This window comes from Apaloderma vittatum, unplaced genomic scaffold, assembly GCF_000703405.1.
Source record: "Apaloderma vittatum isolate BGI_N311 unplaced genomic scaffold, ASM70340v1 scaffold35122, whole genome shotgun sequence".
Lineage (NCBI taxonomy): Eukaryota > Metazoa > Chordata > Aves > Trogoniformes > Trogonidae > Apaloderma > Apaloderma vittatum.
The window spans coordinates 614-9496 of record NW_009704705.1 but is presented as its reverse complement, the minus strand read 5'-3'; positions in this window follow the sequence as shown (position 1 = coordinate 9496).

Genomic DNA, 8883 nt, shown 5'->3' with positions numbered 1-8883 from the left:
AAGAGTAAGTGAGCATTAATACTTCTTTCAGCCTTAAATAACAAAGTACCAAGCTCACATAAAGAGATGTAGTTTTAAGTGTAACAGTGAAGACTGTCTACAGCTAGTTTACCCCAGTAGTCCAGTACCTGCATAACACGCTGGGATGCAAGAGATCATTTATGCACAACATCAGTTTCTAAACCCACACGAGCTGAACAGTGTGCTCCATATTAAAACATGGTGGGAGAAAAAAAAAAAAAACAAAACACGAAAAAAAACGATAAAAGGCAGAGGGAGACTGCAAAGTAGACAGGCTCTAGAGGGAGCCATATTCAATTTGCCTTGACAGAAAATATTACATAAGAACGGAAAATTATCTTCTCTCTTACAAAAAAGCATTCAGCTAGAGTTCATACTTCATATAACCTCCCATGTAGTCTCTCTAGCAAACGCATATGGGAGGTGGGGTCAATTAATGCAGCCGATTAGCTGAATCAAGACCACATCCAGATGAGCAGGACAAGAATACCACCAACATGCTGTTTCCATCCCTTCCAATTTATTACCTTTATTGCTCAAACTCCAAGCTACAGACCTGGTCTAATTTGTTACATTTTTTTCAGTTCTAGTCAGCTTGGCATCAGTGATCTGAATTGCTGCCAACGCTTAGTTCTGCGACAGTGTGAACAGAAATTAGGCATGTACATCTATCTCTTCCTAGGCAGAATAACAGAAGGCTGATCTGTAACCAGTTGGCAGTGCAGGAGATGACATTCCCAAGTCTGAATAGGGACATACTTTTTCAATCACTTGGGCCCTCAACCCACCCGTAACCCCCCTGGGGCTAAAAGGACCACCAGGCAAGAAGCTGGGCCCCTGCATGGATAAAGCTGTCAGAATAAGGCCCTCAACAATTAAACTATACAGTCATTCTGGCAAGAAGCATTGCTTAATTTCTAGTTCAAGAATTCTTTGAAGAAATAAGTGTTTCCATAACACACTCCATTTTTTTTCACCCTGTCACATGTGGCATCACCTCCTTCACACCAAGTAACAGTGACCAGGTCGCAATAAGGAGAAAAAAAAAAAAAAGAACAACTTCCTTACTTAGAGTCCCTTTATAACTTCTCACCATCCCTCTTACTACAATGAGAGATCACACAACCAGTGAGACCGCATATGTATAGTAACAAAAAGCTATTGTTAATTTTTATCAAGTATTAAACCCTAAAAATAGTTTCACTCATCAGGCTCACGCTCACTGCTGTCTTTCTTCACCGACCAGTAACACGCTAATAATTTTTCCTTCATCTTACAGGAATATGGAGTGGGGGTAAAACAGCCGAATTACTCTAATCTGTGTGTCTTGGAAGCAAAGCTTTCTTTTGCAGTCTTTTACACTGCAAGTGCTTCCAAAGACAAAATGTCTCTCTCCCTCTTTTGTGTCTCAATGCCAGTAAAGACAATAAAGCCCCAATTTTATGAGGACTGTGGAGTCTACCATAAACTTCTACTCCTGGTAGTATATTCTCTCCCATTCCACCCACATTTTCCTTTTGAGTTTAACCAGGACTTGAACCAACAAATCATACTTCACACAAGACAAAGGGCAGCATTCCTATCTCTGCTGAAAGTGACCAACTGTTTACTATCAACAGAAATTATTACTTTCCAATCAAGGTCCTGTCAAACCACATTAACTTCACTGAACAAGGCAGATTTAGCTAATCAAAATTGCATCACACAAGTCAGTCACCAGAACAGAAGCTGTTTTTTCCCCCGCTTAACATTTGAAGCAGGAATAGTAAAACCACCCAAGAAGGCAGTCAAACGTTCCAAAACCCAGCAGCAGATCCACTCTGCATTCTTCTCAAGGCATTATACCATTTAATTATTTCTTTGATGGGTCCATTATGTACATTTCTTCAGCCAGATAGAGTAAAGGTAACTCCACAGACAAATGTAGATACTTTATACAATACAACACTCAGGTACAAAGAAATTACAAATGTAGATTGCAGAGGAAAAACTCTGACTGCCAAAGTTGGGTTACGTGAAAACATACAGACAGATTAGAAGCAAGTGGATGCATCAGTGGCCTTGCAACATATCAGAAGTAATCAAAAGCAAAAGGAAAAACAAAATGACACAAAATTTCTACCAGCTATGTCTTCATTTATTTCGACTGAAAATTTGCAAAGATCAATGGAGGCTGCCATACCCAGAGATCTTAAGCATCCACAATCAGCACAACCAGCTGAATATGCACTTTTTAAAAATCAAGTGCTCTTCTCGCCGTTTTTCTTCCTCCTTACACCCCCAAACTATCAACAGCCAGTGCAAAAACCTAGGACAGAAACCACTAAAAATGTCACCTGAAGCCTCTGGCCTCACTGTGCTGAAGACAGACAATACTATGCTCAATACCTGCGGACTCTGGAGAAAGTAATTCCTCACTCTTGTAAGTAAAAAGTAAATAAAAATACAGGCATTATAGTCACCATAGAATTTCCACACTACAGGACAAATGATGGAATGGAAAAATACAACCAATGAACAGAACACTGGTGTTGCGTGGTTTTCCTTTATAGACTGTTTTTTATATATGGTGACAACATTTTACACTCAAGTGTTACTGACTTAAATTCTATGTGTGACATACAGTATCAATACCAGCCACTTTATTCCATATCAGAGACAGACAATACTACGTCACTTTAATATTCTGGTGACAAAATCCACACATCACTTTCCTTTCTCAATATATAAGAAGCCACCTTACGGCACTCGAGTTCTTTATTACATGACTCTTTATGATTTAGTGCCTAGATGGCTGAATTAGTGGCACAAATTCCCAAAAGCCAAAATGCTGATTTAAATAACAGATCAGTATATTGTGTTATTGTAATGCAATGCACAAGTTTGTACACTATACTTTCAGCAAGGCCACCAGATTCTGGGTGTCTGCCTGCTAGAAACGAGATACTATGCCACCCGTACAATGTAGCTAATATATTTTTTAAAAACCAAAAAACAAACAAACAAACAAAACACCCACAAATAAATCACAACAAAGTAGTACCACCAGTGGCCTGGCACCTCTTCTCATTTAAAACACCAGTTTCCAATTCTCAAGAATGTGTTTGAAGGCCTATGTTCAACATGAAACAGTTTTACTAACAGCAACTTTTGCTGAGTCTTTGTTCCTGTTAAAAACTCATTTTTTCTAGAGAAGAGGGAATTGTCTTCTCCTTCTTCCCCTTCCCAATATCCACAAGCTTCCCTCTTAGCTCTTTGCCAGAATATGTGAGATGTGCCTTGAGCAAGTCAGCATCTCATACCAAGAAAGACACTGCTGCTCCTTCTGAACTTCCTCGCTGACTCAAATGGAAGCTGGTCAAGGTACTAAATTCTTTGCACTTCTGAAGGGTCTGAAGAAAGCAGTAATTGTCAGTATGGACACTGAGTTGCTAAGAACTGTGTTAAGGACTACCGCGTCTCCCTGCCCCAAGAGCAATGAACAGCTGTCAGGTGGTAACAAGTTTTAGTCATCCTTAACTTGAGGCAGACCTGAACCCATGACCTATAGGTGGAAGGCTCTAGATCCCATTACCAAGCACTGGGGTCACAGTCCGTGTTTCAGCCATCACACATTAAAATGCTTTGGTGCATCTTAAGTGAGAAACACCCAGAAAAACAAAACTGCATGCCTCTAGCATACGTTTGCAGAATCCTGATGCACCCTCTAATGCCATAAATTGTACTTGCTTTCATTGGCACAATTGCTGACAGATATCCTTCCAATAACTTACTAACAATTTCAAAGTCACTGGGCTATTCAGCTCATGTGCTCATTTCCACTGCGTATGTCACACTGTCTTACCTACAACTCTGTCACAATTAGCATTCAACATTCACGTGGCATTACGTTAACATGCTTATAAAGAACTCTGGGATTGACCACCAGGAATTGCTATCCCTTCCACACTGATTAGTCTCAGGAATAAGTTTGACCTCTGCTACACTAAGAGATCGATCCTAAATCAAGCAATGAGCGATTGTCAAAAGCCACTGCTTGTTAATTTACTGTGCAGTGGCTCAACAGGCAAGATAGAGAAGCAAAGAATCATAGAATTGTCAGCATTGGAAGGGACCTTAAAGATCATCTAGATCCAACCCCCCTGCCATGGGCAGGGACACCTCCTACTAGATGAGTTTGCTCAGAGCCCCACCCAGCCTGGCCTTAAAAACTTCCAGGGATGGGGCTTCCACCCCCTCTCTGGGCAACCTGTGCCAGTGTCTCACCACCCTCATGGGGAAGAACTTCTGTCTAATGTCCAACCTGAACCGATCCATTTCCAGCTTTAATCCATTCCCTCTAGTCCTGTCGCTACCCGATAGCCTAAAAAGCCCCTCACCAGCTTTCTTGTAGCCCCCTTGAGATACTGGAAGGCCACAATAAGGTCTCCTCAGAGCCTTCTCTTCTGCAGACTGAACAGCCCCAACTCTCTCAGTCTGTCTTCATAGGAGAGGTGCTCCAGCCCTCTGATCATCCTCATGGCCCTTCTCTGGACATGTTCCAGCATGCCAATATCTTTCTCGTAGTAGGGGCTTCTACTAATTTTTTTTTTTTTACTATTTTTTTCAGAATATTTTACAATGTTCCAGTTCAGGTTACTGGAATTGCATCACATAGCCTCAGGTTTTGTTAATTTTTTTGGATACGAACACTACTTACACCAACCACTCAATAGTTACCTTGCGTGCAACTATGCAACAAGCAGCTAAGCAGACAGCAGGTCTCTCTAAAAAGAACGTTCCCGAGAGGCAAAGACCTGGGACAAATGTTTGCCTACCAACACAGAGAACAGACTCTGAGAAACCAAAGCCACAATTTCCGGAAGATTTCCAAACCCTACTGGTTTTGGAGCCTAAATTCTTACGTGACAAACCTGAGGTGTGTGAATAGAGCAAAATTTTCTGAAGACTGTGGGCTTTAAGGTGTCTCAACTTCAGTACTTGTGGGGAGGCATACACTTTGTTTGAGTAATGTCACTCTCTTCATTTTCCAAGCCTGTAAATGTGCAGCATTAGAGCAATCCAGCCCAACCTTTTGACAGTGACAACATAAAACAGTAAAACTGTACCTCTGATAGTCATGGATGCCTCACATGAAAAAGTTTTCACTTCATCCCTCCAAAAGATGATATTTTTTGATAAATAAGACATGTAGAGCAGTACCCTTTGCAATGCTTGCATTACAGCCTGAGCAACAGTCAATGCAGGCAACCTTGGCAACTTGCACTACCTGTGATCAGCAGAGCAGGAACCAAGAAGAAACAGGAACTAACCATTCATGACTCAGTAACCTTATATAAACTAAGAATAATACCCCAGGATGTTCACTTGAGACTCAACATTTGTGAACCAACCCAAAAAGCAGTGGTGTGCAAAGAAAGACAAAAACCAGCTCAAGACTTGCATGGAGACGAGGCAGGAGACCCTGCTACATCATGCACTCCGCCTTGGGCAAGTGCTGGGTGAAGCTATCTTGCCTTCTCACCCTTCAGCACCCTTTCCCTGCCAGGACAGGAACCAGAAGGGTCTCTGTCTTCAAGCCTCTCTCCCTGGCATGCTGCTTAGCCTATCTCCCTCCACTTTTCTTTTAAGTGTTTCTTTTCACTCCACTTCCTCACACAGTCTCCCTTGTGCTGCTCCCATGTGCATCTCTGTTTCATGTATATACAGGTATTACTCAAAACCCACAAAACTACACTAGTCTGAGTTCATTACAATGTTACGCAGATAAGCCACCGAGCTACACCTTTGCACCCCTGTCCTAATTGGGTACTGAGACTAAAGTGTTCATATCTGTCACAGAGTAGAAGGCAGTACCCAATGACAGCAATGACAATTTCCATTTGTACTGATAAAGGAGCACAGATCTCCTGACAACAAAACATAGCATCCAAGTACTACTCACACAGGATCAAAACTTCCTATAAATAAACTGAGATAAAGACTTAGAAGCTCTGGTAGATATGAATATTACCTTGCCCCTTATTGGGCACAGAAAATTAATGGCCTTTTGATTTAAAGCTTCCTATTGCTCTCTGGGGAGTTCTGTCTTTGTATTCTCTCAGATGTTTGAGTTTGTCTGTACTGTTCTTTGTCACCAACAGAATATAGTTTTTCTGCACTTTGAAAATATGAGTTAGCATCTTGACAAAACAGTAGGGAAAAGAGCACCTTCCTCAGAATTATCATTCTCTAGCCCTGACTGGAAGAGTACAGGGGTAAAACTGTTTGCTGGTATGAAGTGCAAAACATTTTCATTGAAATTTAAGCTTAGCCACTATGAGAAATGGAACGGGTTTGCACATCCACCTCTTTAAATTTCTAAAACACTATCTACTTGAAGAGTCAAAACTGCTGTTGTTTCACATGGTTGATCTCTAAATTTATTAACTACTGACATTATCATGTATTTGATAAACTCGATATACTAATGATGACAAGAATGGCTCTCATAAACCCATCAGGATTATGTTATATAAAGGTTTTGGCTACCTGCAGTTATTTTTTTCTGCTTGTTTATTTAACAATGCAAAATAAGGACTTCATAGGGAGCAACCAAAATTGAGCTACCAAAGAAAAAAAATCCTTTGCGAAATCATGAGTTTACAAGGCCTCGAACACAGTGGTAAACAATAAGCATCCTATAGAGATTATATGGTCATTCAATGGGCTGTACAACAGCTCAATGAAAAAATTATCATCTTTGCCATGTAATTAGCCATAATCTATTCCAGCACTGAACTACAGGCAGTCAAAAACTCCACGGTGCATCTAGGTTTTCTCACATGGCATTTACTTCACTGAATATATCTGTGTTTGCATAGCTCACATGGAGTAACGACGATTGTGCCCGCTCAGGTTAAGAAGGTTAGGGCAGCTTGTGCCCTACCACCTCTCTTCCCAGCATCCAGGTAGACACTCTACATTTCTTCTCCCACATTGTCATGTCCAACCAAAAGATACCCTCTGTCTAGAATATTATCACATCCCAAGGCAAAGATTTAACCAAATTCAACCTCTTTAGCATCAATGATGTCTAGCTAAATAAATCTAGAAGCAATGTGATGCTCATCTCAACCATTTGTCACTGAGCATTAGATAACACCAGGTTTTTCATTTTTGCTTTTAAAAGATACAAAGAAAAAACAAATATAAAAGACTATGGCCTACAAATGCAAAAAAGTTACAACCCCCACCACCAAAATAACACAAAACCACAAAGCACTTCAAAAGGCTGCTTTTTATCTCCCAAGCCATCATACGATATAAGTTACTCCTCACACATGCTGGGGATGACTCCAGTGTTGCTGTTACAAATTTCATTAACACTGACATGATTATGCTTAGCAAAAATAAAAACACACATCAAAGATGGCTTTTCATTCTGTCACAGTTTGACAAAGTTTAGAGCTGTGACAAGGACACAAAGCTGTCTGCATACTCAGGAAAACAGACCAACAGCTGCCTCTGCTTGTAGTGGGAAATCTTCCCTGCAATTTTAGGAGCCAAACCCTTTTGTTTCCAAAAATCAAATACAAGTTATTTTCATATGTATGCATCTGTATTGCCCACAGGCAGAAAAATATTATTTTTGATTGGGTAAAATAGACAGATTACTAAAAAAAAAACCACAAAACAAATCGAACCATAACATCTTTCAATGCATTTCTTGCTTGGTGTCCCTCTGGGCTGAGAAACTGGAAAAGTACAGTAAAAAAAAAACAAAATAAGAAAAGAACAAATTGATGAGTACAAACTGCAAAAAACGCACATGCAAACACCTTTGAAATGTACAATAATATACAGAAAAGGTGCACAGAATTCAAATTTTCCAGTTAAACATAGAATGCAGTAGCTGCTTACTGAGCTGCGACACATGTCCTTGGTAACAGGATATGAGCTGTTCACCTCTGGGTCACTGGTTCTAATCCAGCCAGGAACAATAGTGCCCACAAGTTGTTTACCATCTGACAGCTGTTTGCTAGCTTATGTGAAATGACTTGGTGGTCTTAGTCCACTTCCTACCGGAGAGGTGTTCATATTATAGAAAACCACCACAACTGGCATCCTTGTTGACCATCCCAACAAAGAGACTGAGGAATGAATGGCCATGGAGAGAGAACTATCTTTTCTTCCAAAGACACGGTCCCTTCAGGTCAGAGCTAAGTCACAGCTTTTAGTGGAGAAGCCCAACTATTGAATTTTCTGGCTGAAGTAGCAAAGGACTATGCTTTTTCCTAGAAATCAAGACAGTCTACGGTGAGGACACGCAGTTAATACAGACTATTGCAATCCTCCAACAGTTTATGGTCATGTAACGGTTTACACGCACTGAGGAACGAAATGGAATTTTTGGTTTTGGTAATCTAAGAAAACACTTGAGCACACTTTGGAACAGACCAAAATCCTCAATTGTACATCAAAGTGACTTAAGCTTCCAGGAGTTCTGCTGAGAAGGATATGTAAGGGCCTTCAAGGTCTAGACCTAAGAATTTCAAAACAGCTGAATATAATTGTTTTAAATTACGTTAACTTGAAAAAGTGCTTCTTCTGGGTAACACGTTAAAAAACAATTTGCTGTGTTGTTCCACAGCAGTCAGCTTTCCTCTAGGCCCAACTTTTCATTTAACCTCTCAGTGCCCTTTCCTCAAATATGTAATTGTTTTCCTGTGTGGTTAAAAGCAGCATTTTAAAATCTTTTCATCTGTACTCCTGGGATAGCACAAATTTCATCTGTACATGGACTAGCACAAAATTTGAATGCTTTTTTTTTTTAAAGGTGTGGCAAACAGCAATGAAAAAAACGGTTCATCCAGAACCTTT